The sequence below is a fragment of the Elephantulus edwardii genome, unplaced genomic scaffold (assembly GCF_000299155.1).
Source record: "Elephantulus edwardii isolate Elephantulus edwardi_28Jun2011 unplaced genomic scaffold, EleEdw1.0 scaffold00012, whole genome shotgun sequence".
NCBI lineage: Eukaryota > Metazoa > Chordata > Mammalia > Macroscelidea > Macroscelididae > Elephantulus > Elephantulus edwardii.
In genome coordinates, this window is record NW_006399762.1 from 3,319,976 (window position 1) to 3,328,269 (window position 8,294).

General features: G+C 40.1%; 1 pseudogene; it reads left to right on the plus strand.

Moving 5' to 3' along the window:
• Positions 1–7,962, plus strand: part of LOC102862606 — a 19,981-nt pseudogene extending 12,019 nt beyond the window's left edge.
• Positions 7,963–8,294: the final 332 nt, after the last annotated feature.

An 8,294-nucleotide genomic window follows, 5' to 3' on the forward strand; every position in this document is an offset into this window, starting at 1 on the left:
AGTAAGTTTTGTGCATTTTTTGTTTAAGAGTTAAAATGAAAGTAGTTTTGCTTGAAATGAGGGAGGCTTAATGCAAGCTGAAGGTCACCCTGTGGCACTAAGGCAGAAACTAGGAGTCAACATTGTTCTTGGTTTGTACCAACTGAATCCCTCCCTACTGAGATTAGCATAAAGAGGAACTTGTCCTTACCTGCGAAAGAGTTCACCATTATTCTTTATTTTTGTTTTGTACTTCTTTATGATTTTACTTTCTTTACCTTCCTTGTTATTTTTGGTAAATACTCAGAGATACATGGCTTGGGGCCTTCAACATGGGAGCCGTTGGCCCCCTGTTTTTCACGCTGTCTGTTCTATATCAGAATATTAATTAAACTAATCCATGTTTGGAACTGACTGAGCAGGACCTCTAACCATTGTTAAATATTCCAATTGGAAATAATGATCCTAATTCTAGGGGAGAATTAACTATGGAGTCTCATAAGGCTTTGAAGGAAGTTTGGGATTTTGTCTCTTCCTGTCTTCTCTTGTATAAATCATAGTAGAAAGTTATTGCTGTGTATTTTAGATGCTAAAAGGACTCCTACTGCTGTATTCTGACAGAATGCTCTTTTAAGATGAATTCATTTATCTCGTTCACCTAAAGAGGTTTTGCGGACTTGCTCACTGGCTGTATCTCAATTAATAGCACAGTCAGGAAAGACAATATTTTGATATAAGACCTTATAAAATTATTATCCCTTACTATACTTTACAAGTTAATTGGCTATATCAATATTGTACAAAATGGATAATTGCATTAGCAAATTATCTTGGTCAAATTACTCAACATTATCCAATTCATTTATATTTCCTAAAGTTTTTCTTTATCAATCAATTTCTGATGCTCTTGATGGATCTTCCGGAGAAAAGGCTATTTTTGAACCAATTGGAGATCTTTAAAACAGTTGAATGCTCATCATTTTCAGCATACTAGCCAAATTAAAAGCTATTGAGCAAATATTAATAATTTACCCTCAGTCTATAGTCCAAAAAGTATATATATATAGTTTTATATATAAACATATGTAATTTATACAGTTAATGCATTTCCAATTATTGATGCAGTATATATTGTTGTTGTTGTTGTTGTTAGGTGCCGTCGAGTCGCCTGCGACTCATAGCGATCCTATGTACAACAGCCCTAAACTCCGCTCTGCCCTGTGCCAATCGCACTGTCTCTGACACTCCCATCCCAATTATCCCAGTCACTGAATCAATCCACCTCATTGAGGGCCTTCCTCTCCTGCGCTGTCCCTCCACCCTCCCAAGCATGATGTCCCTCTCTAAGGACCGGTCTCTCCTCACAACATGTCCAAAGTATGTTAGACGGAGCCTCAGAATCCTTGCCTCCAAGGAGCCACCCAGTTTAACCCTTTCTAGGACAAATCTGTTTGTTTTCCTAGCAGTCCATGGTATTCCCAATACTCTTCTCCAGCACCACAGCTCAAAGGCATCAATTCTCCTTCTATCCTCCTTGGTCACTGTCCAACTCTCTGATGCATAACAGGTGATTGCGAAGACCATGGCCTGTATCAGACGCACCTTAGTCTCCAAAGAGACACCACTGCTCTTCAGCACTTTGGAGAGGTCCCTAACAGCAGACTTTCCCATGGCAATGTGCCTTTTAATTTTCTGGCTGCTGGTGCCAAGACTGTTGACTATGGGGCCAAGCAAGATTGCTAGAAGAGGCTTTTCCGTGGAGAGGAACACAATGTTTGGAAAGGAAGAAGGTCAGTGGAAGAGAGGAGAACCCTCCATGTGTTGGATTGACACAGTGACTATAACAATGGGCTCAAGTTTGTCAGAGATTATAAGGACGGCACAGGATAGGATAAAGTTCAGATGTGTTGTTTGTTCATACGGTCACTATGAGCCATACTTGACTTGAAGTCACCTAACAATAACAAAGTGAGCTTTTGCCTTCAGGTCTCTGAGGTTGCAGCCTAGATATTCACTGGGACTGCATTCATTTAAGGACCTTCTAGGACTGGAGGATTTGTTTCATGACACAGCTCACACTTTTGCTAGTTTACTCGAGTCTCAGTTCCTCATCACATATGAACATGTTTCAAGTATCCTCACAGGCAGATAGCCTCCCCAAAAGCAACTGATCTGAGGAAAAAAGAGAGCGAGAGCAAGCTGCAGTGCTCTTTTTCATCTAGTTGTGTATCTTACCTTTTGCCATATTTTTTATGATGGAATCCTAACGTCTATCGCACTTTATTTAGAGGGGAAATTAAGCTTTCTCTTGAATGGAGGCATTTAAGAAATTTTAAGGCTCATATAACCATCACTTCCCAATTTTTCTGTGTGTAGGAAATAGGCTCTCTAAAAATATGTAGATAACCTTTGTGAACAGAAAATGAAAGTAAGGTGCGAGTCTGACTTGACTAACTTTACAGTTTTGTTTCTGTTCTTCCTCATGTTCCGTAGCTTGATATGTTACCCCCTGTGGTTATTAAAAAGAAGAATTTCTTATGTTTGACTTTACTAGAGGATCCCCAGTGACGTGATATATAATGTATTGTGACGTCGTCTGTGTGTGTGTGTGTGTGTGTGTGTGTAGTTATCATTTGAATCCACCAACTAGTCTGCTAGAGTAAGATAGGCATTATTTCCCTGTAAAGATTTCTAGCCTTGGAAACCTTATTATCAACATGAGTCAATATGATTTTGATTTATTAGGAGGAAATAAGCGCCATATTGGACAAATTATGAAGTGGGGTTTTGTTGGCTGTGGTTTTTTTTTTAAATACCATGCAAATTTTGATAGCATATTGTTGTTAGGTGCCCTCGAGTTGGCTGTGACTAATAACAACCCTATCAACAGCCGATATGAACCTTGAACCATGATCACAAAATCAGATACGCTGCAGCCCAATTGTTAAAGTCACTGTATCAATCATCACGCTGAAAGTCTTCCTATCTTTTTCTAACCTTTCACCTTGCCCAGTATAATGTCTTTTTTTCCACAGACCAGCCCCTTTTTGGCAACATACTCAAAGCATGTGAGACGAAGATTTTCCGTCCTTGCTTGTAAGGAACACCCTGATTGTACTTACAGATTTATTTGCTCTTTTTGCAGTCCATGGGAAAGTTATTACTCTTCTCGAGCATCACAATTCAAAAGCATCTCTCATTGTCATCCTTCTTGTGTCATCTTCAATCACTGTCCAATTTTCAGATGAATCAGAAGCAATTGAAAATACCATGATTTTGATCTGGCACATTTTAATCTTTAACCTGGCATTATTGTTCTTTAACACTTTGGAGAGGTCCTTGGCAGCACATTTTCCCAGTGTAATACATTTTTTTATTTCTTAACTGCTGTCACCATATCTGTTGATTGTGGATCCAAGTAAAATAAAACCAACAACTTTAGACTCTTTCCTGTATATTATGATGTTACCTATTGGTCCTGTGGTGAGGATTTTTGTTTACTTGATGTTATAGTGTAATTCCATGTTGAAGGCTGTAGTCTTTACTTTCTGCAAGCAAGGTTGTGTCATCTGCATAAGTCAGTCTTCCTCTAATCCTGATACCACCTTCTTCTTCATGTAGTCAAACTTCTTGGATGATTTGATCACCATATAGATTAAGTCAAACTAAACAAAACTCAAACTCATTGTAGTGGAGTTGGAACTGACTTGTAGCTGACCTTGTAGCTGTCTTATGTACTGACTTGTAGCTGTCTTGCTGAAAATTATCCACAAACAACTGGAACAGCACATCAGCAGAGAACTGCCAGATCTGTAGGCTGAATTTAGAAGAGGCCATGGTACTAGGGTTATTTCAGCTAATGTTAGATGGATCTTGTCTGAAAGCACAGAGCACCAGAAGAATGTCTGTCTGTGTTTCATTGACTATGCAAAGGCATTTCACTGTGTCGATCACAACAAACTGGCTGTCTGAGAACAATGGGAATCCCAAAGCACTTGATGGTGCTTATGTGAAACCTGTACTCGGATCTTCAGAGACAATCATCAGAACAGAGCAAGGAAACACTACATGATTTAAAATTAGAAAAGTTGTATGCCAGGAATGTGTCCTATCTCCGTACCTTTTCAATCTATGTGTCGAACAGATCATCTGGAGGCTATGAGGAAGAATGTGGCATCAGATAATAATACGCCCCATCCCCAACCCGCATTAGGTTTCTAAGGCTATAAATCTTAACTGGAGCAAACTGCCAATCCTTCTCCTGCTAAGCCATTTGTGGATTAGGGCTCCTTAAAATGTAGTATTTATGCAAACATGGATAAAACATAAGAAAGACAACTTCCCAAAACATATCAAACCAAAAACTCATTGCCAATGAGTATATTCCACCTCACAGCTACTCTGCAAGACAAAAAAGAACTAGTTGCTCCAGAGTGTCCAAGGCTATAAATCTGTATGGATGCAGACTGCCTCATTTTCTTTGTTCTGCAGGGTGGCTCAAGTGTTCAAATTGCCTACCTTTTGGTTAGCACCCCAGTTAGCAGCCAAATGCACAGGATCACAGAAATAAACCTACACAGCTTATCTCCCAGCTAAAAAGTCAACAGAGACAAAGTTTTACTAATCACATCACCAAGGTGCATCCCACATAGAACACCCTCAAAACACAGTAATTTGCAACACAGGCCCACTTCTTTCACTTCCGTTACTCAGGTCCTCTCCCCATGGCTGTATGTGCTGTCAGTGGGAAAACAGCTGCCAACAAGCTCCAGAGGAGGAAAACGTACAACGGTGCAAGTGCGACACGTCTCACGAGTTATGAAAGGGCTAACTTCCATTGGCACAGTTTTACTTGGAGTTCTCTTAATAAGCACAATGGTCTATGGATGATCATCTCATTTTTTCCCCCATTCATAATTCAGACTTGTTTTGCATCCACTATGTCACTTTTATGTCTCTTATTTCTCATATAATTTCTCCACAGTGTTCTCAAATTAACTTTCCTAACTTCCCATGAAATTCTATCACTATCCTTAACATGAAAAACTACTAAAACAAAATCTATAAAAGTTCTCGTTTCTTCTCAATGTACCTTAAAGCAGTGCTAGTAGAATGCCACACCATATTACCTACTATAATATCAAATTTTTATTTACACATACAAACACTTATCAGTGGTAAACTCTAGTTTTTAACATAAGACAAAACATCCTTGCCTTGATATAAAATCAAGGAAAATGTATGGATTCACAAAAATATTGTCTCCAAAGGGGAAAAAATATTCATTACCTTAATATTCTCAAAGGCCAAGGGAGTACTGGTGACTTAGTCCATAGGGAGTTGGACTGATAACCCAAAGGAAGCACTACTCTAGCGGTTAGTTGATTCATGGGAGAAAGATAGGCACTCCCTTCCCATCAATTTACAGTCTCTGAAAACTTGCTGGAGGGTCAGCTCTAAGTTTGGTTCAGTCTTGACAGCAGTAAGGTGGGTTCTTTTCTCCTCCCAGGCCACATATGATCACTAATTTACAACAAGTCTAGTTAAGACTAATGTCTAGCATTTGGCCCTCAGTAAATACTTAGGTAATGAATAAAGTTCTTAATCATGTTACACCTTGCTTTCTATTATTCTCTATAGAATTCATAACACAAAATATACTTGAGTCCAGTCATATGTAGTATTTTATGAAGAACAAACCAAATGTCAACGCAAATTCATTTCTTTATAAAACTCTTCAAAAGCATGGACAGATGAGTAAGCAAGTAAAATAGGTACAGAATGTAGACAACTGATAGAAAAACAAGCCAAGGTTTTCTCCTGGCAATACACAGGGTGTGTCCTATCAAGAAGATACTCAATTCAAACTTCAGTCCTATCAAGAAGATACTCAATTCAAACTTCAGGTAAAATGATCAGAGGTCACACCCACCTCTATTCCCTGACCATATAAACAGATTAAACCACCAATGAAACAGAAAATAACAGTTTTCTCTACTTTCATCCCAACTAGAAATCAGCTTGTTCAAAAAGATAGTAAAAAAAAAATAATAAATATTTACCCTGAAATCATGTGTTTTTCTTTCTCCTTGTCTTCAGAATACCCTTTTAAAGTGTGTCATCTTAACAAATCTGAAAAGAACAGCATTATAACCAATTAACCAAGAATCTGGGCTTTATCAACAATGTCTCCCCTTCTGATCAAATGGTTTTATTTTATACAAATAGAAACTCATTTACATTAATCTAACAATACATTTGAGTCTTTATTTTAAAGCAATTAATACTCCAAGAACAAGGGAGCTCTAGTGGCCTAGGCTTAAGAAGCTGCTCTGCAATTCCAAAGGCATGCAATTCTAATCCACCAGCTGTTCTGCAAAAGAATGATGGATAATCTCCCATGAAATTAACCATCTCTAAAAATGAACTAGAGGGTCAGCTATGAGTCTGTTTGGACTCTGCCACACAACAATAACAGATCTAGAACAAGACCACGACTGACTTTCAAACTAAAGCCTTCCAAAGGTTTACACCCCACTGTACCTATGGAAGGAGCACGGGCTCAAGAGCTGGAAAGTCCAAAAGCTCAAATTCTAACTTTATAACAGCCTCAAGTATGGGTTTGGGAAAACTGTTCTTTCAAACTGTTAGGTAATTCTTGCTGGTAAAAACAGTGCCTTCATTTCTTTTACACACCTAACCCTTTCTACACGGACATAAAATCACCTTTTAAATTCTTAAAATTCTTGGAAGGTGGTCTAGCATACTGATTAGGAAAGGCAGCAGTTGAAGAAAATAAATATGCCCTTAGTTCATTTTTTTTTTAATTCTTTGACCAGTTAGAATAAATGGGCTTCATTGCAATGGATTGTGAAAACAGCAACATGAAACCAGCTGAAATTTAAACACCTGAATAGTTACAAAACTGATGCTATCCTTAGAGAGGAAATTTACAAGAACTCCTGCTTTATAACAAAGGTATCTAACTTTGTACTAACAAAAATAAAAACAAGGAAGAGTCTGGGGAGGCAAATATAATTCTCGAGAAGGAAAAATCAAAATCATCATCCTTTGACCACAAGATTTTATTTCCACTGAAACATATTTTCACCCTTTGCATGCAGCAGGCATCCATTTAGAATATCAGATATATGACTCCCAGGTCGAAGAGGGTTCCAAAACTTCACCGCCCTTGGTGAATCAATCCTCTTCATAAAGCACTATCAGGACAACTGCAGGGAGGTCCTGCTGGCAAGGATGAAGCACCAGTTTAAAAGTGCTCGTTTCTGCCCTCGATGTCCATACACTGCAAATGGGGCGCCGCCCACAACCTTATCATCACCCGGGCCGCTCCTGCATCTGAGCCTCCAACCATCAACCTGTCAAGGTCCTTCCTGGCCTTCCTTACTGACCACACACACAGGTTCTAGGTACTGCGGGTAGAGATGGAAAACGAATAAAAGAAGAACCACAACTACAGCAGGCAGCCACGACAGAGCCAAACATCGCACACTATCCTGCTGCAGAACCGCTGGAAAATCACTTCCCACCCCTACCCTAACCCTACCCGTCCTTTCACCTGGGCAAGTGCCTGATGGCCCAGAACCACTCTGGCCCCTCTCCGGGAGAGCCGAGGGTCCTGGACTACGGCGGCAGCAGCAAGATCGCCAAGTAGCACGCGGCCAGTGAAGCACTGTCCGCGGTTAACACCCTCTAGGCTGGTCACCTGGCCAGCAGCCCCACATCCAGCCCCGGGCCGCAGCCACTGTCACTGGAGGGGGCGGAGGAGGAGGGGGTGGGATTGGAGCCGAGGGCCGGGCGGCACTGCGTCTGCGTCCACAAAACGTCATACGTAAGCACGCCGGCGCCTCGAGGCACGCTTCCCGAACACGCCCAGGAATGTTGCGTCGCCCCGCCCTTTTCCCTTCCTTGCCCCCTCCCTGGGACTGTGGGCGGAGCCTGGGCTGTGAGAAGGAAATTTAGGACTGATTTAGAAATTACTTTTATGTCCGTCCTAAGGGAAAAATAATTGGCTTTCATGTGGCGAGCAGACCATTGACACGACGTAAGAAAAAGAGGTTACACAGAGCTAATCAGACGCAATCTAACAGATATATTGGCACAAAATGAAAACAAATGTTTTAATGCCATTACAAACAACGGGAGCTTGATTGTGTAAAATTCTGTTGCACAGAATTTCTCAACCAAGCCTAAATCTGTGATTGTTAAAGTGGTTTGATCACAGTTTTTTAAGAAGAAAATTCTTATTCTTAATATTATTAGTGGATGAACCAAGATCTAAAACTTTGTGGATT